The sequence below is a fragment of the Chinchilla lanigera genome, unplaced genomic scaffold, assembly GCF_000276665.1.
Source record: "Chinchilla lanigera isolate Chin_1 unplaced genomic scaffold, ChiLan1.0 scaffold00097, whole genome shotgun sequence".
Lineage (NCBI taxonomy): Eukaryota > Metazoa > Chordata > Mammalia > Rodentia > Chinchillidae > Chinchilla > Chinchilla lanigera.
The window spans coordinates 1,423,131-1,450,891 of NW_004955498.1; the positions used below are offsets into that span (position 1 = coordinate 1,423,131).

At 39.6% G+C, this 27,761-nt stretch overlaps 1 protein-coding gene across 1 annotated transcript in view; it reads left to right on the forward strand.

The window, feature by feature from the left end:
- Window positions 1-27,761, forward strand: part of Aff2 (AF4/FMR2 family, member 2) — a 484,709-nt gene that overhangs the window by 410,808 nt on the left and 46,140 nt on the right. The gene's annotated exons all lie outside the window — the stretch shown is intronic.

Genomic DNA, 27,761 nt, shown 5'->3' on the forward strand with positions numbered 1-27,761 from the left:
ATATACATATTTCATCTTAATTATTTTTTTCCTGTACCAAGATTCCCTTCCCATCTCCATAATATCTACTTTCCTGTTTCCTACCTTCAGTCTTTTATTTTGCTCTTTAAAGTTTTTTACATTTACTGACCTTTGAAACCTTATATTTATGGAATACCAGAATCCACTTTGAGACATCGTGGGATGACTAAAGCTGGATCGCATCAATGACTTGAACTCAGCAGCAAGTGTGGTATGGTGATTCTTACGTGAGGCTACCCCACTAAGCCAGAACTCAAAATTTTAGCCAAACTGCTGCTGGTATATGAAACCATAAGGACATAACCTGGAAAGTTCACTAGCTTACTGAGGAGGCTGGTAGACTAGACAGTAGTCTGAGCAGAGTCATCAAACCACAATCTCATGGCAAGCAAAGAAAGTGGACTAGAAATTGGAGTTAACGATCGGTGAATTAGGTGAATAGGAATATCCAGCATTCACTGGGATGCCTATTCCTGTCATCCAACTTTCTCATTTATAAAGTGGAGTTGTTGAGATGATTACACAATTTTAAGCAGCTTAATTAAGATTATAACTCTTATGCCATACAATTTACTGATTTAAAGTATGCAATTCATTGGTTTGTAGTATATTCACACATTGTTGCAACAATCACCACAATTAATTTTGAAACATTTCCATCACCCTCTAGAGGAGCTGGTTACCCATTAAAAAGTCAGTCTTCGTGTTTCTCTCCAGCAAGCACTGACCATTAATCTACTTTCTTTCTCTATAGCTTTGCCTATTCTAGGTATTTCATACAATTGGGATCGTGTAATACTATACATGGCTTTTTGTGTCTGGCTTCTTTTACTTAGCATGTTCTCTAGGTTTGTCCATATTTTAGCATGGGTGAGAATCATTACCTGATTCTTTTTTGTCTTTTTGAGACAGGGTCTTGCTATGCAGTCAGGCTGGCCTTGAGCTCACTTTGTAGCCCAGGCTGGTCTCAAACTCGCAACGATCCTCCTGCCTCAGCCTGCCGAGGGCTGGGATTACAGGCTTGTGCCACCAGGCCATTACCTGACGCTAACTAGGAAATGTCACTAGGAAAAGTATTTAGCCTTTTCTGTGTTCCAAAGATATACTGAAGAACTTGATAATATTTTAAGTATATTGAGAGATACTTAAACAAAAATAAATTAGAACTTGATACTTACTGATCCTTAAAATAAACTGAGTGTATTGTGTGGGTCCTTCTCAAAAGCATCTGAGATCCTATGGATTGGCTTCTGGTAAGCTTGTGTTAAATATGAATGATATTCTTCAATTTTATGAACTCTTCATCCTACTTGTAAGACAGGGAGGTAACGTGGCTATTGTATCACATATCTAAGGCTTCCCGATCCATGTTCTTGCATCTTGGCAGTTTCCTATAATTTTACAAAATATTTTAATATGGCAAAGTCACTTCAATTACACAGTCATTATAAGTTTTGCCAAGGTTGAGTATGGATCGTTTTGTGTTCATTAGAGCACAAAATTAGAATTTTCATTGCAGCAACTGTAAACAGTGTTGGCTCAAAGGACTCAAGCATCTCCTCATAAAATCTTGGATAACTGATCATGGGTATTTTCCTTGTTTTCCAGCATATTTTTAATTTTTTAAAACCACTCTCTCTTCTTTCTTCCTTGGTATATCTCTTTTGGGCTGGAAGATGAATAAGTGATTCTCCCTCAATGGCTGGCATCACTCACAGTGCATGAACTAGTGGGCACCCAGACCACCTTCCCCCAGATTCAGGAGAAAAAAAAGCATTCTTTAATATTCTCAGCTTTTGCTGGCCCAAAGTTTGGCAGTTAGACCTGAGTATGTCTGGGAAAACCATCTGGCATGCTTACATCTGTTCTCACATTTGCCAATCAGGATTTATCAAAAATCAATGACTCAAAAACATGAAGCTCTTTAAGAGGTGCTAATTTGTGGCTAAAGAATAATTCAAATGCAGCACCCGTTGGTCCTCATGGAGTATGGTTTTGGCTTTTGAAAATTTGATGAATCCAGTTCATATTGCTCATTTATACGTTCTGTCAAAAGAATAAAAAATGAGAAGTAGCTCATATAGAAGGAACTTCTCCCTACATATGTCCTTTCAAATATTAGAATGATTTTGCCAAGGGCTTGGGGTATCTCAGTGGCATTTATGTAGAGGCACTCATACATCCCTGCTGTCTTCCAAGTTATTAGGATGTTCTCAGCAAAACACCAACATTTAATTCTGTTTCCCACTTACCATCCTTTTTCTCCAACCTTCTGCCTGACACTCTAAGCCAGTCACCTATGAAAAGCTCCACGTCCCGCTCTCCCTCCTTGCCAGCATAGGAGAGATGGCTTTCATTATTCATTACAACGCTTCCTCTTTGCCAAGGTATATTGTCTCGCTTCAAACTCAGAACAGCTTATTGGCTTGTGGGAGTTCAACAGCCATGGGCTGAGGAACATGTTTATTATGGGAAGCACCTGACTCTGCCAGATTTCACTGACAGATTTTGAAGCTGGCGAAAGCAATTGGCTGGCACCGCTCGGGCATTAAGTTCCTTTGGCCCATACTGTGCTCATTGTTACACAGGTGGCTCTTATAAAGTACGTAGACATTTCTAAGATAATAAAACTCATCGTATCATTCACATAACAACTACGGGGAATTTGTGTCTTCATCCAAATTCGAGACGGGCACAACCTATATAATAGAATCAACTATACTTTTGAACAGTTAAATTGTGTTTATCAGTCTTTGTAGATTTGGGAATTAAGAAGGTTTAGTTTTGTACGTCATATCCACGGCACAAGGAGTTTCTCTTTCAAATGCTAAACGTACCTTGGTGAAAGATGGTTTCCCTCATAAAGCCATCCTTCAGTATTGCCTCTAAATTCAGCTTTGTGCTGTGAAGTCAGTACTAAACCTGACTACTATTTGCAGAAATCCAAAAATGGAAGCATACCAAATCATATCTAGCTCACTAGTAAGTTAAAAAAAGCAGGTGTGATAAAATATGGGCATGTGTTCAAATTGTACTACATATTAGTAGAGTTGAAAGGATCCCACAGACACAGTGTAGGCAAAAGTGCAGAGATGTGTTATGTGCACCTACCAATTCCCCACAATTAGTTCAATCATTATATACTGTACACATATACTAATGATTTTTTTAAAACAAGTGAATTGAATCTCAGCTTTATATGGTTTGGATAAGACTCAACTCCCCTTAGAATGGAAGGACAATTATGAGAACTCGAAGTACAAAACTCTTTTACTATGTGCATTTTGATTTGCTTCAGGTACATAAATACAAAATATACCGATTAAATCTACCAGTTAATGAAAAGAATGTCCTAGTGAGATGTGTGGAAAATCCATTCTGGGTGAGTTTACAAGTGTGTGTGTGTGTGTGTGTGTGTGTGCGTACATGTGCTCTAAGGCTATAAGTGGCTCTAATCCTATCCAGTTCATGAACACTTATCTGCTAGGGACTGTGCAGCTACCTGTCAGTGAACAGCTAGGAAGAGAAATGTGAGCACATCCAGTTATTTTATCTCCAATGTTAAACTATCCTGAGACCTCTAGACAATTTTTTTAAATTAGGAAAATCATTTGAATGTTTTAACTAACTTAACAAAAGCCAGTGCCTACTACACAGTAAACACTTAATATTTGCATAAATAAATGCACGGAAGAAATTGTCAAGATAAAGCTTAGCCTCTAGTGCAGCATTTCCGTAATGTGTTCTGCACACATTTGTGCCAAAGGACACTAAGACATTGGTAGGTGAGCTTTTTTAGGCAGTTACCTCCATAGGAGAATGTCGGCTGCTGGGCCTGGCCTTAGAAGCCCTGGACCTCACAAAGGTTTTCAAGAATCCAGCTCACATGATGCATACACGGGAGTTGTGAGGAGCACACTTCCTCACTGGGTACCTTTGGCCAAGTTGTTTCAGCTTTGTTTGCCTCCATTTCCTCCACTGTGAGGTGGGTATAATGATAACAAGGTGCCTTGTAGGGTCATGATGGAGATGAAATAGGTGATACTGGTTCATGTAGCTGTGTGTTTGCCCTGATCTTCTTTATCCGGGGTAACTGACAGAGAGGCTCAGTGGTAAGCACTCCAGTGCTAGTGTGAGAAGAGCTGGATTGGAAATCCGGTTAGCTTTCTGGTTTTGAGCAGTTTGTTCAACTTTTCTCAGCCTTAGTTTCTTCATTGATAATGCCTCTAATTGCTGTGAGGATTAAAAAGAGAATTAAATGACATTCAATGTGTATAAACATCAGTGGCATATGGTAAGTTCTGGAAAAAACATCTGTTGAGTTTGCTGGATGTAGGTCCTTAGAGCAATGGCCACAAAACCCAGCCACACTTGAGCTGATCTGATAAGCCTGGTGTTTTGCTTGTCTGCACTTGGAGCCCTGCTGCTTCCCATGTATTGTACATTATAAGAAGTGCAAGAGTGGGGAAGTATCACAGCTAAATTGGAGGTCCTGTTTTGATACTAAGCTTGCTATGTCATAAAATAAAATAACAAGGTATGTGTTGGTGTCTTTTGCCAAAAACAAACTAGCCACATCAAAGCCTGACAATTCTATTTGCTCTGTCTCTTCTGAGATGAAAGGGGTGAATGAAAATTCTCACACTCAGTATCACACAGTTTGCATGAGCCCACCACCAATGGCAATGGCTGCCTTAAGGTACAATTTAGGTGAGAGACCCTCCCCATCCCAATCAAGTCCCCTTTCCTCTGAAAAGTAAAAGGGAAGTCGTCACTCTTGATAAGGATCTATGGGAAATCAATTTCATTGCACAGCTGAGATGGAAGGACCCATGAATACTATGGTTTCTAAATGAAGACATAGCATATGGAGAATACAGAGTGCAATTTATAGCTCATAATTATAGAGGATATGCAGTAAAGTCCATCGTGTTTGATGTTCGCAGCAATCTACTCCTTCCCACAGCAGAGTGTTGCCAAATTGCAATGACCTCCTCTCCATTTTCCCGGTGATTGAACCTTGCACACCACTCCAATCCATAGTCATTGATTTTTGTCACTCAAATAGAAGCTTATTGGTGGAACTAATAGGGTGACTCTTAGAATAAAAGCCTCAGAGTCACATGGAAAGCACAGCTTATGAATTCTTCCCTGACGCTCTAATTGAAAAGTACACAAAGCCTTCAGCTGGTGCCCTCCTCGTAGCCCTGTTTCCTCCCAGATATTTTGAGATTCTCTAACCCTAAGACCTAAGGCCTCACTTTCTCTCGTAATTGAGTTTGACTTGTTTCATCAATTTGAATCATTGGTTTACCTTACAGTGCCACTTTGAGTAATGTTAGCACTGTTTTATCATATGCCTGAGACGCGCTTCTATATATCCAGTGATCTAATAGATTCTGTGAAAAAGAGAAAGTGGGGCCTTGAACGTGGACATTTATGAATAACTACTAGTGCTACAACTAGGAAGTTCTTTAGACAGAGGGAATATGTCTGGGGAGAAACCTTACAGCAGCAAAGGCTGAGAAGCTTCATTATTTTCCTATTTAAACAAATAATTTTACAGAAGCTCATTCTTCCTGTTCTCCCTTCTCCTCCCCTTCTCTTTCTTTTATCTTGTCTTAGCTTTCTTACCTTTTCTTTGAAAACGTATGCCTCTTTCTCCCTTCCTGTTTCCTCACCATCCTTCCTCTCTACTCCCCCCCATTTTTTGTCTCCCCTTCTCCCATGTTCTCACACTTACTCAGTAAGACTCAAATTCAGCCAGGTTCTGACTCCACTAGCCTCTACAGAATGAAAGCACAGATAACTGTAACTGTGGCTGGACCACAGGTAAGAGACCTCCAACTAGTCCCCTGCTCTTAGCTTTATTTCAAACACTGAACTGCGATGCAGTCGCAGTCAGAGAGGTATCTGGCATCCCACATTCCAGCCAGATGTTGACTTTTCTCCTACAAGGGTCATGAAAAATGTCTGTAACAAAAGCCCTGCCAGACTCCCTACTTTTACAGACTGAACAAATGATGTTACAGTGTTTTTACATATTCGGCATTGAGTTTCATTTGAATGTAACAGTATCGGGGAAGGAATTACTACGTAGACCAAATTGTCATTTTTCATGTGAAATTTCAATGTGCTGAGGTTCTGAAATGAATGCCAAGACGATTAGAGATTCTTATTGTATTTCTGAGCATACAAATAGTATCCAAAGTCTCTTCAGTGGAAACTTTGTCTCTGCTTTTCATAAGCTTCTCACTCTGCTCATATACAATACTGTATCTTAAATATAAACCTATCATCAGGTTTAGCAAATCAATACCATAAGAGTGTGAAATGGTCCCCAGAACTCTCCACAAGGGCATTTCACAGTAAAAGCAATTGAAAAAGAAGCTGCAATGGAATATCTTATGAGATAGCCATTTAGATCACAAAAGGGCCATAAAAGTCACAAGCAGTTTATGTGAAGCAAGGTTCATAATATAACCATACAGGACTTGCTGGGAAGAAAGAGGAAAATTGCAAACCGATTTGTGGTTATAGCGTTTTCTGTCAATTCTATTGGGATTTAAAACTTGTAAAAGGTACAAACTTCTGCCAGCTTACATTGTGTAGCGAGACCGTTGTAACTATAATCGTAGCAGCCAAACAAACACCAATTATTTGAAACCCATAAAGTCTTTATTAACTTCAAAGTAATTAGTGCTTCTTGAGTTCATTCAGCCACAGGATGGGAAGTGCGACCCAAGAACATTTGTTGGTAACAAATTTGGGAGCTATCCCAGGAAGCTTCATTTGTAGTTTTCAGAAATCATTTTGCAAATGACTGACGAATAGTTGTGAATTTAAGTGGAGGGAAGAGTGGCCCTGCTCTGGGAGCCCATGCAGACTCTAAGATGGCACATGGAAGCGGACCTTCTGTGCTATTTTATGCTACCAGACAACCTGCCACATGCAGTATTTCAGGTTCTGCTGACTGAGCCAGCCTTCTGAAAGCAATCATAGTAATAATTGCTGTCTATTCTGAGCGCCTGCTGGGCACACAAATTCTATGTGCATCATCTCTAATTGGTTCAGCAACTCTGCAAGGTCTTATTTTGCTGGTTTGTTTCTTTTCTGAAACAGGGTCTCACCATGTAGTTCATAATTTTGAACTCACTATGTAGCCGAGGCTGACCTTAAACTCATGACCTCCCTGCCCCAGCCTTCCAAGGGCTGGGATTCCAGGCATGCACCACCACACCCAGATGGCCTTAATCTCTTTGTACAGGTGAGGAGACCGAAGCTCAGAAAGGCTAATCGGTGGTAATTAAGAATCTAACCCAGGGTGGCTTAGCTCCCCCACTTGAGATCTTGCCAGGCTCCTCTTCTCCTTGAGTCAGTTGATGGAAGAGCCGCATTTCTTCTTTACTTTCGTCACCACTGATGTTACAAACTGAGGATGTAGCCTTTACATTCTTCCAGACTGGAGACTGGCTGACAGATCCCCTGGCTATATACAATTGTGCGTGTCTTGCTTTAGTTCTCAATTAATCTCACCAAACAGTAAGAAAACTAATTAGATTACAATTGCATGTCTTTCAGCATGAATCTTTATGATTTAATGTTGATTACAAGCTAATGCACAGCTAGTCTACCCAGGTCTTTATTTTTGTCTGAGCAGTAAAAGTAGTTTCTGGTTTCCCTTCAGTTAACATTTCTCTTTAAAGAGCAGCATTTCATTAATGAAGATGTATGAAAAGAAATTCTTCTGCTGCTATACTCAATCTCGTTTGTTCAAACAAATGAAAAGTAATGCTGCCTCTTTTAATATCATTAGAAAGCCTGACATCTCACAATTGTCTTTAGGTTGTAGTGTAGCTGAGACAAGAACCATAGTCTTGTTGCCCTAGTTGTGATTCACTGAAGTACTTTCTTCAAATGGCAAAGCAGATTGCACTGGGAGCCTTTGTCATCTGTCTAGTCTTTCTGTGACCAGACAGAAATGGCTGTTTCTGTGCTTTGTGGAATCCCCACTCACCCCAAGAATCCACGCCTGAAGGGCTCTGCCTGCAAATGACTTGCGGACTTAGCTCGGTAGGCAGCTAGCCCACAACCTGAGCCCAGTGCACATTAGCCCATTTTCTAGCTGCCAAAACCAAGGATGAAATAAAACCCAGATTTATAAGGAGTCTAGAGGGATTCTGGAAGTCCCCAGGGCCGACATCCAGCTTCTGGCAGACCCTGTAAAATGATTCAGCTTTCAACATATGGAAGAGGTGGGCATCCAATGGGAACACTCAATGGCCTTTGCACCTAATGCAACATGATGGCCTCAAGCAGAGTTGTGACGTGAGAAACCAAGGGTCAGGCAGACATGAGCCATTCTGACACTGCTGAGTTATAGCCCTGCGGCCTTGAACTAGTCCTTTCCTTCAGGGCCACTGGTTTCTTTACTGATAGTTGGGGACTGGGAAATGGGTTATAGTCTATACTGGCTCCCTCAGAAGGTGAAGGAACAAAGAGTGAATTTCTTTGTTGAAATGTGTGATTTAGAAGAAGCTGTATGCTAGCATGAGATTATTCTCATCATTCATTAGCCAAGAGGTAGATCAAACATCAAGTTTCAACATGCCAGGTCCTGCAGTAGACCTTAGAGACCATCCTGGGAATCTCCAAAACCTTTCACCATGCAACTCATGCACTAGAGCAAAAACAAAGGCCAGTACAAAGCCTAGACCTGTGCAGAGCATTTAGCATTTCTATGCTGCAATAGAACTGCTCAAGCGCTAACGGGAGTCCTATGTGCCCCTAAGCCAGCTCCCACCATTGTGAGCCGTGTGGCATCCACTAACAAAGCATGCCCTCCCCATCCTGGATGGAAATGAATTCACCCCAAATAGCCAAGGCCAATTAGCAGCAGTGTTTTGCCCACAAGACTCCATCTCCATTTCTGTTCATCACTGGTATTCTCACCTTCAAATTTCAATCACATCTATCCCAATCCATGATCATACATCACAAATAAATCAAGGAGTCTTTGAGCCTCTAGCTACTGTACCTAGAGGGATGTCTATCACCACGCTATCCACTGACCTGCAGTTGATGTGGATTCAAATAACACAGTATGCCTGGTCTATATCTATCTATCTATCTATCTATCTATCTATCTATCTATCTATCTATCTATATCTGAGTAATGGGTTTCATTCATTTCATCTGAAACTGCATACATTTTACAAGTGGCTATGCTAGGATGCACATTTGAGAATTAATATGCTAGCCATGTTTGTGATTTGCATTCTCAACAGAGTTATTTCATGTATCTGCCCACTGCAGTGCATTGATATTTTAAATAGTATTTCTGCTTCTTAGAGTAAAAAGGAAAAAAGCAAAAGTAATAATAGCCATTGTAACCATTTATCAGAGTGGTACAGTTATAAATAGTACCTCTCCAATTAATTGGTAGCCTTAGTCATTACATAAACACAAATCACAACAAGCATCTTCTAATTTGCATGTCTTGTGCCATTTCTATCATCTATAATGACTTATGTTGTTGAAATAAATTTATTAACCTGACTTCAAAAGACAAAGGTACTGTCTTGTTTGCCCTTGTGGTTGTTAATAAGGTAAAGGCTGAGATGCATGTTTTATCCTGCTCTACGTATTTCAGCACAGTTGGAGTGGGGGTGGGGTGCTTTCTCTGAAAGCACATGACAAAGTCCTGTCTTTTGACTGGCTGAGCCCTGGAGGAGGAGCTCAAAAGACTGTTATGAGAGATGACCACCGCAGCAAGAAAGAAGTGGTAGCCAGCGTCTGTGCAGTCTTAACCCCATCCACTGTACTGTTGTTTGCTACTCCCATCTAAGTGGAGCTTTACTTCCATCCCCTTCGCTTCTGTCACTGCTACTGTCGAAAAGAAGAAACATGTCTTAGCCCAGTGTCTTCCTCCATGAGGCAAGTCTGTAATAGATTTCTTTGGTAGCCAAGAGGCTAGCATTTTTCTACTAAAGCTGCCTCCAGTTCAGCATGTCACCACTGTCCGATCCTTTCCATTTCTGGGCTTCAGTATATTTCTGTCTGGTAGAAGAATGGATGTATGACACATTCTCTAAGTGCGTCTCTAAAACCTCCCGTATGGAATTTCATATATTTGAATTTGGTTTGGAAGATGAATCATTTGCCACTGAAGACACCATTTAGCTTGAGACTGACCACACCTGGGGCAATTTAATCTCCCCCAGTGCTTCAGATTAGCAGTGAGGGCTTCTCTTAAGTTCTGGAATCTTCACAATTGGGCTTGCTAATGGGCCACTGCTCCTCTTTGCATTTGGAAAGAATGAGGTGCTTGGGCATCAACCACTCTCTTCATTGTTCCCTTGTGCGTAGTATGAGGAAATTTAGAGTCAGACAGAACTGGGAGGGACTACAGCTCTTCTAATTATTAACTGCGTGTTCTTAGCGAAACTTGTGCTACATCAGTGTCTAGGAAATTTGATCTGAATTCACACAAATGATCCCTTTCTTGCCTGCCCCCAACTGCAAACTCATACTTCATGTTCTCTCTCCAGTTGAGTCCAAATTGGTCCTAGCACAATTCAGATCTTTACAGAATTACTGTGGTGGTTGAGGTAATTAGGTCAAGTATTCAGCTCCTAGCACTGAGTAGTTGCTCAACTAACAGGTATTTCTTATGGCTATTATCTCTTTTTAGTGGTTTACTTTGTCAGTCATTGAATCCACCATCTTTGCCATGATTTCTAAAACAAGCACGTTTATATTTATTTGCATTCACTCATTCACACATGTATAAAGTATTTTTCACATGTCTATTAGGTATCAGGCACTGTTCTAGGAACTAGAAATACAGCTATCAAGAAATAAAATACTCCACAGCTCTTCCCTAATGAAGTTTGTATTCTCTTGAGTAGACATATAGGATAACACAAATATGTAATGATAAACTACATTGGAAATGGTAAATACTATACAGACAAATAAATCAGGAAGAGTGCTAGAGAGGGGTTGTGTGGTGTTATGATGTAAAGTGGGGTGGTCAGGATGGTCTCTTTGAGAACTGGTACTTAGGCGAAGACCTAAAGTGAGAAAGTGAACCCTGCAGCAGTTTGGGAAAGGAGCATTCCAGAAAGGGAAACACCTTGTGTAAAAGGCTCTGAGGCAAGTGTATGTGGGGTGACCTGGAAATAGTAAAGAAAGTTACAAGGGTAAAAATATTGGGAGCAGTAATCAGAAGGTTCACTGGGAATCAGATTATACAAGAACTGGTAGGCTATTGGAAATGCTTTGGTTGGGTGGGTTAGGAGCCAGTGCAGAGTTGTGAGCAGAGGAGAGACATGACTTGACTTATGAGAGTAGCAGAAACACATTGAATACAGACATTCCTCATTTAATGACCAAGTTCCTTTCCTGCAACTAGGTCATTAAATGGATTGTTTGCTAAATGAGGAATTGTATAGAGTATGTACATTTCAATATTCAGAACGAAGAAATGGTCCAAGGAAACTCCAACATGATGACTTTGCTTTTATTTGCATAACTCTTACATGAAACACTGTAATGTAAAAGAGAACATAAAACTATAGTACAGTATAGTACAATGAGTGAAAAATACAGTACTGTATAAGCAAGGTGTACTCTATAAAAAAAGATATTGTGGCTCAGTTGACATGATATACAGAACTATACAAAAAAAAGATGAGGTGAAAGTCAGAGTGGTATGTTGCAAGTCCAAATAGTCACTAAACAGATCATTAAACGAAGAACACTTTATTTATCAAGAAAGGACCATGGATGAAGGGCAGCAATGGAAGCAGAGGGAACAGTAAGGAGGTTACTGCTGTCATCCAGGGCAGAAGGTGGTGGCCTTTAGTGAGGGAATGGTGGTGAGGATGCTGAAGAGTGCATGGGGTGAGGATGCATACTGAGGAGAACACAGAGAAATTTTGCTGATGGGTGGATTAGAGAGAAATGTGAGCAAATAGTTAAGAACGAATTTCAGATTCTTAGTCCAAGCACTTTGCTATTACCAAAACTATTAGAATGTTATTAATAGATAATATAACAGTGAGACCAATGGAGATAGTTGAACATTTTGTCCCAAAAAGTGAAGCAGGAGAATGTTAGCTGCTTGTTATCTTCTATTACCAATGCTGAGGGAGAAATGTACACCATACATAAAGACATTTACCCCACAGTGACTAGTGTGTCCTCTGTCTTTTCCCTCCTAAACATTTCCTTCATGTGCTTCATAAGTCCTGGTTGAAGTTATAGTTCTAAGCAGTGGCTCTCAAACTTGGACATACAGTAACCCAAAATCCCCTCCAGAGGCTGTGAAAAAAATCTAGATATGACGTCACCATCTCAGACCTATGGAATCAGACCCTTTGCTTGAAGCATCTTTACAAGTATATAGCCACAAAGAGCAAGTTGCCACTGTTATATTTATAGATAACTGAATCAAATACACAACTGATGGCTCACCATTAACAAGCTTTCAAAATAAAACATCTGGTTGTTTCAAATGAAATATGTCCCTTATCCAGGTTGTCCGTACTCGTCAGCTCCTGTCCACCAACAAAGCAGAGTGTCCACAGCTGATCTTATCATCATGTGCATTTAGGAATTTGATAGACTTACTTGTGTGATCTGTTCTCCTCTGAGAATACTTCTAAGTGGCCTCAGTCTTTCTTCTCACAATATAAGGAAATGGATTAATGAATGTCCAATAAACTCTATAGTTGTATGATTCTGTGAAAATATGCTTCTGCTATCGTACTATGAAATGGCTATTCGAAAGCCATCTGCTTCGTAAGAGTTGCTATTTACCAAAGCAGAAACTTGAATAAGAGTGATGGATGTTTTCTCTAAATTACATATCAGAATTAATCCCAAGTCAATTCAATAGAACATAGTAGTAAAAGTTCAAAACTTTTATTATCAGAAAAGCTCTCATTCAAATCTTTAGGCAAGTTGCTTAGCCTCTTCAGACTTCCATTTTCTCATGTGTAAAATGAGGGTAATAACAATCTGAACATTGTAGGCCTAGTCAGAGGGCTGAGATTTCATGGAAAGTAGTTATATTACCTGGCACAGTGTGAGCCTAATAAGCAGTAGATATCACCATTATCATCATCACTATTATCATCGCTATTAACTGAAGAGTAATTATTAAGTATTACACATTTCCAGTTGTCACAGAAAGGCACAGAAAAGTCTGACAATAATTTTATGAAAACATGTATTTAAATATTTTAGCATTTCACCAGGCGTGATGTCACATGCCTGTAATCCTAGCACTCGAGAGGTTGAGGCAGGAGGATCACTGCGAGTCTGAGGCCAGCCTGGGCTACATAGAGAGTTCAGAGCCAGCCTGAACTACAAAAGTGAGACCTTTTCTCAATAAGAAAAAAAAAAATTAGCATTTGTTCTCAAATAGATCTGTCTTGTTAGGTCTTATGTGCACTTATCAAAATCAGAAGACAGGATCGGGGATAGAGCTCATTGACACAAGTGCCTGCCTGGTAAGTGCAAGGTCCTGAATTCAATTCCTGGTACAAAAAAAAAAATCAGAAAAGATAGGAACATAACTTATTTTGAAAATACACATATATAAGGGCTTTCTTTTTCATTATTTTCAGCTTAGTGATAGGCTAATAATAAATAATTGTCATTTGGAGATTACACACACACACACACACACACACACACAAACACACACACACAAATCTGGACATTTTCATGTGATTCCGAGCTGAAACTTCATATTCCCACCATCCTTCTCCATACCAATAGCTCATTTTCAGAGGCAATGCAGTTGTTGCTTGCTGCTGTCATGGATGAGTTCCTATGGTATCACCATATTCCAGACATTACTGCAGCTCTCAGCAGTTCTCCAGCTCCGTAATCTTCAGTTTGATGTGAAATCGCCTCCGTTGAGAGGCTAGAAAGAGGATGAAGACATAGGATGCACAGCTCCTAGCTATGTCCCTCCTGCAAATTGAGTATTTCACAATAATCTCCATGTTTTAAATAAGAATGATAAAAAGACAGATCTAAAAGCAAGCATGAAGATCTCTGACTGACAAAAGCAGAATTCAGAGAGAAATGTGAAAACAGCAGCTTACTTCAACAATAGAGTATATTTTTTACCCTGCTTTTTTTTCATTTTGTAAAATCATGATTTGCTAGTAAATGACATCCCAGAAGATATTTATCAAAGCAGGAAAGCTGTGAAAAGGAGCACTTCTCAGTCACTTTAATATTTTGCCTTTTCTTTTGACATTTTCTTGCCTAGAGATCTAATTCCATTAAATATGTACATTTTTTGGCTGGAAGTCTTCTTCATGTATCTTTCAGATAAATCTTAAAAGTACATAAGGTCTGCAGGCCACCTTTTTTAAAGTGCAAATGAGACACATTGTCTATGAGGGTTTCCAAATTATTTATATTCCTGTTGAGCTTTACCTTGCACTTTCTCTGATAATTATAAGGGAAAAGGTAAGACTCCAATATACCTTCTGTGAAGCACTGTCAAACCATATTAGTCATATTTAATATCTGACATATGGGAACTCACTTTGGCTGATCTCCCCTTTGGTTGGCTTTATTAGCTTCACCTGATAGACAAGGTAAATAGAACTGTAACCAAGTGTCCAGTTGGCAGTGCACTGAATAATATTGCATTATACCTTTACAGATTTCCTTAGGATCCTGGAGATCAAATGTTTGCTAAACTGGAAGAATTATATTTTAGGTTCTATAAACACCTTGGGTAGATGGGGGTGTTTTCTAGTAGATCTTTCCAACCATCAACATTGCATCGATAATTTCTTCTGTTGCTTTTTGCCATCTTTATACTTTCACTTTCCTTCCTGAGTTCATAGGAAGTCACACAACCACCATAAGGAGTCCCAAATGTACGATTTTAGAATGTCCCTTTGTATGTTAGTCACTGTGGGAGGGTCGGCTCCTAGAGCTGGAGTTGGGTTGGGGTAATACATATTTGTTTTTTTCTCTGCAACAGAACTACTGCTTCTTTGCTGTGTGTTTATGAAATGTTCTCTTTACTGTAGGTAGGACTTCCAGTAATACCAGAGAAAATTTTAAAAAAGTGTAGAATAAGTAAAGTTATTAGGAGCACTCAGAAGCTACTGCAGGGCTGGAATATTTGGGTTAATTGTGACATTACTCAGAAGTTTGGGACCACAGTACAGCCCCCCTCCTACTCCAGCAACCCAGCTCAGTTGATGGCTGCTGGCTAGGGCCAGAGCCCCATGGAATGGGAGGAAGGCTGTGGTTGTGAGTGGTTTTTCCTTTGCATTCTGAAGCTGGAAACAAGTCTGTGTGACATAAGGTATTCTGCTTCCCAATGACCCACCTAAAAATGATGGGACAAGACATTAGAAAGACAATGTGAAAACCTAGGTTAGCAAAAAACAAAAGAATGAAAATCTCCTAGTCCTAAACACACACACACACACACACACACACACACACACGCACACACACCCTCATTCCACTTTAGACTATTGGTTTGTCAGAGACATCTTCCCACGGGAAGGGATGGTTTGTTTTTCCCTGCTCCTCTGTCTTACAGCTTTGTGTAGACTCTTGTCATTGGATAATTGCAGCAGCTTTATTCACCTAATTTTCCTATCACCAAAGACAAGGGTATGTTGGAATTACTATGTGGTGGAAGAGATGGTGGGAATGAAGGGAGAGCACAAAAATATGTTTCTTTTGCAAAATTGTCATCGAAAGGATAGCCAGAACATAAATGATACTGTTTTGGCTTCAAAAGGGTAAGCAGGTGTCTTCAAAGTCCCAAATGAGCTGTGTACAAGCTTGTACAAACAAGTGCAGAATCAGGCCTGTTTGTTATTCACACAAACAGAGCTTAAACCATCTGAATTCCACAGTTCCCAGAATTCAGATGGTGCACAATGGTCCATAATGAGGAGCACCTGTGCTTACCTCAATTACCAGACAGTTCTGAACAACGGCAGAAAGGGCTTACTAGAAATTTTTTTTCAATAATAGATTTAGTTATGTCTTTCATAATTGGATTCAAAAGCTCAAAATTTCATTTTGCAACTTGTTCATAAAATTTGTATGAAAAAGTCTGGCATTTATTCAAAAGAAATAGTCTATGAAGGAAAAAAATTGCACAACAGCCAACCACTGGTAACTCAGCAGCCAAATTATAGTCCAAGCACTTGGCAAATACACCGTCTTTTTATTATTTCAGTAATTGAATTTCTGCTAAAGCGTGGAGCATAATTTAACATGAGGAATTTATTTATAATACAATAGTGTTTCGGTAATAAATGTATTATTATTGTCACTTTTAATGGAGTCTTATGTATTCCCTCTGAGACTGTGTGGCAGACTTGGAGACAGCCACTGCACCAGTGTTGTTTGTAGACAATTGAATTAATTGGAGACAGGGTCATTAACTCGACCTGAATACCTCTGATTGCTTCTGTAAATAAGGTTAGAGAGCAAATGGCTAATCTTCGTTGTCATTATAGATTCCTCTTACATTTTCACACTGCCGTGTATATTAAGATCATTTTCCCAAGCAGCTTTTCAGACACTCCTTATATTTACAGTATTGTCTTGTGCAGCACATAACCATAACTGTATCAGACTTATATTACATTCTCCATATCTTTATAAAACACAATACTAGAAAAGAACCTATGTTGAATCACAACTCATAAAAACCATCAGACCAATAAATGAATAAACCAGTGTATAAAGAATCGGATTAAAGGAAAGTAAAATCACAGAGCAAAAGTTGCTTTGGTCTCCCGTTGTAGAGCTGTGTACAGTTTGGAAACACAATTAACACAGGCCCACCTCCCAAAGATGCAATCTCTAAAGAAAGAACACAGCAAGGGGAACATTGATTAAAATCTCTTTATGTTTCTGTTGATGCCATGCCCTTTCTTGCCCTTATGTAGCAACATTAATAACATGTAAATTACAGGTGGTTAGATTCTTTCCTCCTGTTCATTCCAGAATGAAGTTAAATAAGACCTATTTCAAATACAGATATTAAAACCTTTTAAATAATTGTCTCTGCTTATTACTTTTGCATAGAATTATCCTATTAGATACATGAAAGACACTGAGAAGAGATTTGAAGAAAAAAATCTTCTCCCTTTATAATGACGCCAATAATTCATAAGGAGGGCAACAACTCTAAACATGGAATTCCCCAAGTCGTTTCATAACATAACGCAAAACTAAAGGATGATTAAAATGCACATTATTATATTGAATAATGAGACTTTTACTAGAAAGATACCAGAAAGAGATTGGAAAGAAGAAAGAGGAAGGGGGAAAGGAATTCCGGGCTTTCTCATTTTTCTTAACAAGATAAAAATGTACTGAAAAGATTAGAGATCATCTATACTAGATATAGTCTAGATTATCTATATTACTAAAAGAGTAAGTTGATTCTTCATAAATATATTTCTCATTCTACCAACCCAACAGAAGCTCCATTACTAATTTAAAATGTGGACATTTCATTTAGATGTTCAGTGAGCCATGTCCAACAAGTAGAAAAATAATCACCATTTCAATTCTTTTCAGATTTTTGACCTTCGTATATTGTTATTTTGATACTAATATTTGTGTATGCAATTGAAAATGTTGGCAACGTTTGACTCAAATAGATGACTTTCATATGTACATGCTAGTAAGACATGTGTAGAACACATACGGAGGTTAAAATAAGCATTGGCTAGCAGGAATGTCATTTTTATTAAATGGCTAATTGCTCCATATGTGGTACAGAAGTCAACATTTCTACCTTTAGTCAACAAATAGCATTATTTTGAAATTACAAGTATACCCCTCATCAGAAGGGGAAGGCCTTCTTCCAATATCATTCTTACTTCTTAGCCAGCCATTTTATTTAGTGCTGAAATTATTTTTTTTCTCTTCCAATTAGCCATGTTGGATCTTAGCTATTAAATGTATACACACTCATAATCAGATGGAAACATGCATACGTGCTTATACATATACATACGTACTTGCATATATTCACTAGCACAGGCATACATAGCATGCATAAGTACACATTCTCATTCGATCATATTGAATTGAGGCATACTTGTCTAACATATACACTGAAATATGATTATAGTCAAAAGTAACATTTGTATTTCTTTTTATTCTAAAGATAAAAAACTAACAAAACAACAATGAAGACAAAATCAAAACAATACAAAAACAACAAAAAGATACATGACCTCAAAATAAAATAACAGGAATTAACAATGGTTGCTACATTACATACTGTTATCTTCAGTGAAGTTGCACAGTCCACCAGACGTAAGAATGTAAGACTGAACAATCAAAGACAGTAGCAAGTAATTTAAAAAAATTGGAAATGATGCAGAGCTTCACCATGCAAGATGGTAGGAGTTCAGCGATGGCTGTTATAGTGCATAGTGTTGTTTTCAGGTCAGTCATTCTGATTACCAGATTCAAGCATGCAAAATTGGTCAAGAAAAAGAAAATTTTAAGCATTGACTGTTCCTTTCAATAAACCACAGACATCAGCAATACAACTATCCCAGCTATCATTGTATGTACATATAAATTTTGTTTTTCATTTTAAAGAGAAAAGAAAACAGCAAAATAACAAAAATAAATATGTAAAACAGCATAGAGAACAATAAAAATGATACAGAATTTCAAAACAAAGTGATAGGATATTAACAGTGGTTGTTATATTACATAATGTTATCTTCAAAATGGTTGTACAGATAACCAGATATAGGCATGTAAGATTTATCAAACAATTACATATTAACAGTTCCTTTCAATAAACCAACAGATATTAGTACAATTATCCTAGCTATCCTGCACATTTATATTTTGGAAAATATTCCTCTGCCAGTTTTTTTGTCTAAGTTCCCAATGCAAGAGTTATATATCTACATTTTATCCATATGAAGATAGAGCAGTGTACAACTCAAAGAAATAGCACCGGAATTTTTGATAATGATACTGCTAGGCTAGAAATACACTCAATTCCCTCTAAAAGTACATGTCTTGTATGTCTGCGAGGGAGCGTATCTTTCTTGCTTAGGACAGTTAAACTGCACCTATTCAAGTTATGAAAGCCTTGTCTATCATCCCTAAAATGTGCATTTGTTTTGACTTAGCTGGTGAGGCCTCTGTATCTTTGTGATTTATTGTTGATTTACTGAAAGAGAATGTGAAGTTAGCTTCAGAAAATGTAGATTCTCATAATTTCCTGATGGAGTGGAACACAAACATAATTTACTTAAGCACAGAAGGTATTTTAATTGCCTAATTCTAATCCTTTCTATTCTAAATTCTTCCTTCCTTGGAAATGCTAAATTGTCAAATTCCTCTGCATGACAAAATTCCTCTTAATAACAAAGCCAAACACGCTGACCTTATTACTACTAGCAGGTTTTTCATTATCACAGGTCCTAGTAGCTCTTTGTGAAATGCCAATTTTTATTTCCATTTCTTTCCAGGTCAGCTTTTAATTGGCTCTGTGTTCATTTGTAATGCAGGATTGTCGTTCCTGTTGCTGCTGATCAAGATTCATGTGTTAGCCCTGCCATTCCACACACAAGAGTCATTGTTGAATGAGGCTGCCTGTACATAGCTATCTTATTATTTTTGGCCTTGAACACACTTTTCCTCTTGGTGTCAAAGGCGAGTAGGTGCAAGATCAAAGGAACTCTTCAAATATGGGGAAAGTATGGTTCAGTCTTCTGTCATTTGCACTGGATCTCCTTCAATTTAGTATTGGTGAGAAGGGAGACTCATAGCTGGAAAGTAAGATTTTTAGGCAGTTTCTGTTAAGGGACTATATCTCCAGTATTTCTTTTGCTGTCATTCAAAATAACAGGTGTAGGAAATTCTGTTTAAAATAGCCAGGCTTTTTGAATTAGAGGGCTTCTGTATTGAAGATTTAAGATGTCAGCTTTAAATATGACATTGATAGTCTTAGGCAAAGGATAGGAGTGAATTCCTGTAGAAACTGTCAGGTTTTCCTGTCTGTTTATTAATGGTCTTTGTGATTTATAGTAAACACTGAGGAAGATTTTCAGGCTCATTTATCAGGAAAAGGAAACATCTTCTTGTTCTTAATGTGCGTGTGTTACAATTAGCAATGCATGTAGGCCAGGAGACCGAGTTCTATCTTTTGTGAAAGTCCTGCAAGCTCGTATTTAATCCCAAATTGATTGAACAGTTTTTTCTCCTATGAGTAAATTAATTATGTCACTGGAAAAATTATCAACTATAGAGGGAGTTACTATCAGGCAAGGCTTAGAGGGGGTTGGTTCATGTATCAAAATATGATGAGAGGGGGCTGGGGATTTAGCTCAGCGGCCCAGCGCCTGCCTGGCAAGTGCAAGGTTGTGAGTTCGATTGCTGCTACTGGAAAACAAAAACAAAAACAAAAAGCAAAATATGATGAGAGTAGTTAACGTTTGACACAAATTGGAATAAAAGAACAATTGTTTTAATTAAAAATAGGAAGGTCTGTTTGGATGCAGCACTCATTTTAGTAAAAGGCATACCATTGCCATTTATTTCTCATGTTGATGCATGCATACACACTGTGTAACACACCAACACTTGATGCTCTAAATACCAGTTGTATAAGAAAAAGAATAGCCATCCAAATTAGTTGCACTTTGTGTAAGGAATTGAAGCAGAAGAAGTTGGACACTGTGGTGGGCCAAAATCCATAAAGCCACTTGACAGGTTATAGATCCTTCATTAGGCAACCTGTTTGCTTAACTATTTTCATCAATTTAACTAACATATGCTCCAGAGTTTTTTCACACTTGGTAAACTAGCTGAAGTATTTACTTCTGTTAATAATCAGCAATGCTTAGACATTTCATAGTCAAATATTGTTCTTTACCAGGTAACTTTGTCCTGTGTTATGCCCTCCACACACTGTAAGGCCATCTGGAGGATTTTTAATAACAAGAAAATTGCATACAATTTATTATGCCAATGGCCATGGGGTACACAACCTGACTTTACAATCTGGTCCCTGCCATCAAGGAATGTACAATTTAGCTGTGCAAGTTAGCACGATTAAGTAAAATAATTGGAAATAACTGAGTAATCAACTGCGATGCAGTTAGCAAAAAGATATCAGAACAGGGAGATACCTGTGAGAATCAGCCATTGGAGGAGAGGCCTCATGTTATTAGAATTTGTACTTGAAAAATAAAGATTTAATCAAGCAGAAGAAGGGGGAAAAGTGTCACTGAAGGCAGAGCGAAGCCCTGACACAGAGGCACAGAGGCATTGTGGGAGCAGGGGGCAGCCACAGATGGCAGGAGTGCTGGGAATGGGAGAAAATTAGACTGAAGGCAAGTAGGGTGGTGATGGAAAGAGACCTCCGAAAATCTTGCAAAGTGCATCTGTCTTCCAGGAAGTCACTGTAAATTCCTATATCAAGACATCTCATGATGCAATACATCATCACAGAGGTCAGGGGCAACAGAAGCCAGAGCTTATAGTCCAATGGGAAGTGTGGTTGAGGAGAGCTTGGAGAGAAGATCCAATATTCAACAGGTAGTGGGCAAGTAGGTGGTTGCTGGTGTTTAGCAGCCACTCTTTGTGGACGGAAGGATTTCTAAGCCTAATTACTGAAGCTAAAAGAAAGTTTCTAGTACTGAAAAAGTGCAACCAGCAAGTGTTGACACATCTTTCAGCAATACTTTCTCCAACGAAGAACCTATGGCCTGGTCTGGGTACCACCCTGAAGGGTTCTCTGTGCAGCATCTACTTCTCATGGTGATATTTTGAACTACTGCCTCTTCCACTTGCTAAGGTTAGACACAGCAATGTTGCCAAGTTGCAGTTTTTGCCATTCATTTAGATTTTAATGATTATGTTTACAATATATTGAAGACGTGACTCTGAAGACACATTCAGTAAGGAAACCATGAGTTTTACCTTAGAAATCGTGTACATTCCTGATTGTTTTCTTTTTCTCGGGCCAGACTTGATGGGTAGGCAACAACCATAGTAGCCTACTGACGATCCTGGCACCACAACCACCAGATCCTAGACACATGACCTTGGCTAAGAGTCCCCAGAGCTTCATTGGTAAAGCAGATGGATACCTTCTCCTTCTGCTTCTCTGTGTTCTTATGGTAATCAAGTCCCTTGACACAAATGGCAAGGTCATGGGAGTGAAATTGCTAGAAAAGTGTCAAGTGCCCTACACTTAAAAAGTCAGTGTTCTGGTTTTGTTGATTCAGTGATGACAGTATTCTGTTAGGACCATAAGGGCACCGGGCAAAAGGAAGGTTAAGTGCCTACCCACAGATAGAAGATGCCTCTGGGGAACGTTCTCCCAGAGATCTAGAGAAAAGACGTCTTTGTGGCTTTTCTCTAGGGTGTCTTAAGCACACCAAGCATTTTACAGAGTATATAGTTAATACAGCCTCTGGCCTTAGAAGCTTACCTTCTAAATCAAGTGTCTGTGAGGTATCTGGTAACAGATGAGACATGAAGGAGAGCAGACAGTACTGATAAGGAGACTGACGTTAAGAAACACCCTGGAAGAAATGTAGTCTAGAAAGCGATAGAGGGATGCCCATGTTCAAAAATGGAGCAGCAAATCTAAGCATGATGGGCAATGGGAAAGAAGACATCAAGCAGGGAAAAGCGGAGAGGCCGGTGGTTGGCCACTCTGAGCCTATCTCCAGGAATACTTCAGCTTGCCTCAACACACTTTGTACTTCCCAATGGAATGCAGCCTAGCACCTACAGGGGCTCTCTGGATAAGCATTTGGGCCCCACCCAGTTCTGCATAGGCAGTGGGCTATTCCTGCATTTAAGTCTCCCAGTCAAAGTCTAAACCCTACTCTTCCCAGGATTTGTGACTGATGTAATTCTTTATTGGAAGGTTTTGGCCTTGTGCAGATTCTTGGCCCACTGGCCCTTTGAGGTTTCTTATGAATGTCAGCTGCCAATCAATCATTCATTTTCTGACAGGGTTCATGGGTTCAGAATTCACATCCACTTGCTTCCCTTGCTCCCAACTTTAAAATTGAACTTTATAGGCAAAGGTACAGAAACACTTGATGGTCTATGTGTCTCTCAGTGCTTCTATTTGGCTGTTTGATTGTATCAGTCTGTCTGATGGCACAAACATTCATATGGCTGTAAAATTATTTCTAGAGAAAATAAAATATCAATATAGTCTCCCACATGTAAATTGTGACCGTATCTGGACTCAGTGGTTCATTAGGCAGCACTGGCCAGCTTTATTGGCATCCTCCACAGAGCCATCCCACCAGTACCCTGGTGAGGTTGATCCCAAATACATTTCACTTCTTTCTTTGAAACCGCCTATTGAACTTTATCCCATTGTATCCTTAAAACTATTTTTAACTCATCATTATGGGCTGCAAGGTCTGAGTGTTCTCACCTGTGGAATGCAAATAGGTAGGGTATCTAAGTCACAAGATTGCTGTACAGACTCAGAGAGACACTGCAGGGAAAATGCTTTGCATCCCAGTTCCTGGCACACAGTGAACCCTCAATAATAGTGGCTCTGACTAGCACTGCTACTGTCATTCATGCTCTGTGTCTCAAAGATGTTCATGGATGCCTGTGCTACTGGCAGTAACAGTGGTAAAGCACTCTGAAGGACACGATCCACAGGGCATAGCGGGCAGGAAGGAAACATGCATAAGTGAATTATTAGTACAGGCCAGGCGGCCTCCAACTCAAGTCCCTGCTTATCACAGGGTATCTTATCAGAGGTATAAGAACTCTTCAGGAGCAATTGCATACAGAAGCTTAAATTTTACCAGATTAGATGAAAAATGGCACAAGGCAGTCAATTTTCTCTGTTGCTGAAGGAGGACAGAATAATTATGGGAAAATAAAACCCACAGTTCATGTCAAAATTGGTTTCAATCTTTAGTTTCAAATTCATAATTTACAGCTTCCTTTTCTCCCTCCATCTTACATCTGAGTACCCCTCTGTAGACGTTAGCCTTCCTGTTCTCACTGGGGTCCACCAGGAGTCCCTGCATGACCAAGATCATATTAGAAATGCAGAACTCCAGTGCTGCCCCAGGCCTACTTAATTAGAATTTGCACACTAATAAGATCTCTGGGTGATTCTTCCTCATAGTAAAGTTTGACAAGCACTGGTTAGTAAAGTTCTCTAACCTGAATGACCTCATCTTGTCCACTTAAAAATCTTTGTGATATATTCTCCCCTTTATAGATAAGGAAGCTGAGTGCTAGCATAAGTCTATACAACCGTCAATTTTCCAAGGTGACATTCAAAACCAGATCAGATCCTCTGACATTCAGTTCCATTGTCTTTAAGGCCACCTGTTTAAACCTGGGAGGACAAATGCAGCGATTTAGATTTGTGAGATGGACTGAAAACGAGTGCAGGCAGAAAAAGAAGAGCCTACGTGGTCGGTGTCCTTCAAAATGAAGTCCTGGTTGATTGTGGGTGCGGTGTAATACAGGAAGCCTTTGCTAGAACCACTCATTATTATCACCTTAGAACAGAAGAGGCATCAGGTAAATTAGAAGATGTAGGCACTCAATTCTAGTGATCAAAAATTATGAGGAGCCAGTTGTTTCCAGTTATGAAAGTTCTCAAAAGATGGCTTACAGCTTCTCGGGCACAATAACCTTGTGCATGGTGACATAATCTCCTAGCATCTTCCTGACCCTGGGCTGTGCTTCTCAGTATATCACCTGGCCCACAATCTTCCTTTCCCAGGATGTGCTTGGACTTTTTTGATCTCTTTGGACTTCTTTGAAAGAGAACTAAATTTTATAAACAAGAGAACATGTATTCAGGGATAAGCTGCTGTGCTCAAAATTTTAATTATGTGGATCTTGTGTTAACTTTCTATCATTATCATAACAAATTTCCTCCAACTTAGTGGTTTCAAGCCTTACAAATCTTTTATCTGAGAGTTTTGGAGGTCAGAAATCAGACATAGATGTCAGCAGCATTCCTTTTTGAAGGCCCCAAGATTGAAATAATTTCCTGTTCATTTGAGTTATTGGCAGAATTCAGTTTCTTGTGGTTGTAGGACCCAACCCTCTTATATTCTTACTGGCAATAAATGCAGGGTAATTCTCAGCTGCTAAAGGCTATCACATTCCTTGGAATTTGGTCCTTTCCCTCCGCCTTCAAAGCACGCTGAGGCTGTCTCACATCCCATCTGCTGGTCTCTTGCCTTGCCTCTCTCTTTTACTTTCCAGGGCCCCTGTGATTACATTGGGCCTACCTGGAAAATACAGGCTGATCTCCCCACCTCAAGGTCCTTTATTTGTATCTACAAAATCTCTTCTGCTATGGAAAGTGACATATTCATAGGTCCCAGGGATTAGTGTGTAGACACGTTGGGTCAGTCATTATTCTGCAACCACAGATCTCTTCTTCAGTCACTCAGGGCTTTCAACAGTGTCATGTATGTTAACCTTTCCCAGGACATGAATATGAATAGTAGGTATGGGTCTCCTCATTACTCTGCAAGTAAACTCAACAGATCCTTTTTCAAATACCCTAAGAATACATGTTAAACAAATTGTCTCCTTGAAGCTATGTTAGAGTGTGGCCTTATCACAACTGGATAATGATAGCATCAGAGCATTCCCACTGAACATACTTGATTTTGAGTTGTTCGTGATAGTTTCGAGATATATCTTATTTTGCTTTTTTTTTTTTTTTTTTTTGGTTTTTCTCCGGTACCAGGAACCGAACTCACGACCTTGCGCTTGCCAGGCAGGCGCTTTGCCGGTGAGCTAAATCCCCAGCCCCTTATTTTGCTTTTAAACTGTGCTTAGGAACCATCCCAGGGAGGAGGACAAACTGCTGGGGACACTGGTCCCTCACTCTCCCCTCATCCCTCCTTTCTACCTAAGCCACGCTGCTTTTATCTATTTTCAGTATCATGCTTTTGCTTTCATTCCTTATTGCTAGTTTTTTTGACAAACTTTCATTGGCCAAATGGGCCAAATGGATGTTTCGGGTGGAAGAGATACCAGATTACACAAATACTGATGCAAACTAAAGCAGCTTCTCCCCACTCGCTGGCGTCAGTGTTCAGAATGTCCACCTCTAGCGGCCTAGCACGGCCAGGCAAATGTGTTACTTCAGCTCTGGAATCCAGAGTTCAGAAAGGAAAAGGTGGGAGGAAGAGAGAGGTAAGATCGTCTGTGGATGTTGATTTCTTTGCCCCAGGGCCATCCCTTTACAACTTAATTATGAACTCAAATGTAAAACTGTTTCAAATCATCTGGTAGACAGACATTTGATCCTTATAAAACTGAAAAAGGGTCATGTGGATGAAATTTGTACTAGTCTCAACGAAAGGCAAGGGTTTAATGCAGGACTCTGCCCTAAAATGTCTCGTGCTACATGTCTTTGGCAAGTTCTGGGCCTCAGAAAATGTGCTGCCAATATCAATACCCCATGCACTTGCCTGACGGCTCTTCTCATGCACGTTTCCCACTACAAAGCCATTACCCATTCTGTAACCTTTCCTTTTTTGATGCCCACACAGCTTGATTGAGCAGAATGGCCAATTCATCATCTGTGTTTATCTCCTGAGACAAGAATTTACACTTAAATTAGAATTAAACTCAAATAGCACTGATGCAGATGTTTGGCTTTCTAGAGGCTGTTAATCTGAATTAGTGAAAAAGTCTGACTTACAAAAAAATTCGACCCTATGGAAATGCAGTTTTGGTCCTCCAAAGTTTACCCACAAGCCCTGTGACTGATAAAGTGTTGAGAGCAGGGCATTTCAGATTTCCCTTAAGGAGCAGACTAAATTGCACAAATGGTTTCCCAAATCCCCCTAAGCTTCATAAACAGCCTTCCTTAGACTCTGCTATACACTTCAGTTTCATAAGGATTGTGATCTTTGAGGTGAAGATACCATAAAGGTCATCAAAGCCCACTTCAAACACACAACAGGAATCCCTCTGCCACAGTCTTTATGGTCGGTTAGCTAGCCAGTCACCTAATATGCAGGCTCACCGGCCTACAGGGCATTGCATTTTTCCCTGGTGTAGATTTCAAAAAGTTTCCTCTGTTGTTGAGGTGAAATCTTCCTGATTAGATCTTGAACTCTGTGGTCTTATATTTACCTTGGAAGGTGCTCAAAACAAGCCCACTCCCTTTTCCATAGGACAGAATGTCAGATTGTTTGAAGATTATCATTATGTATGCCCACTCCCTCTGCACTCCAAAATAGTCCGTCACAGCAGTCACGCTTCCTTCACTATGGCCCCATACTCTTTATGCTTATTGTACCAACACATTACCTAGGGTGGGCCGAACTGATCCTATTGCTGCTGAAGAAGCTTGGCTAATATAAGCGTGGAGACTGTGACATCTAGAGACTGTAGTACTTGAACTATCCCATCATTTCCCCTGATACTCTCAAGCCCCACATCAGGACCGGTCATTTCTGAAGAAGACATTTTAAAGCCCTTAAATTTCTCTTCCATGGCCTGCTCTTTGATCCTCTTCCCCAGCCTTGGATTCTTCTCCTAGGGTCATTGTGTTCTTAAGCCAGCTGCTTTGACCTCAGTCCGGCCTGTGACGACGAAGGCCAAATGAACTGAGTTGGAAATAGAGCAGAGTCCCCTCCACTCAGTAAAGACGGCTCAATCTGATGAGCGCAGTAGTAAATCTGAGCTTTAAAAAGGTT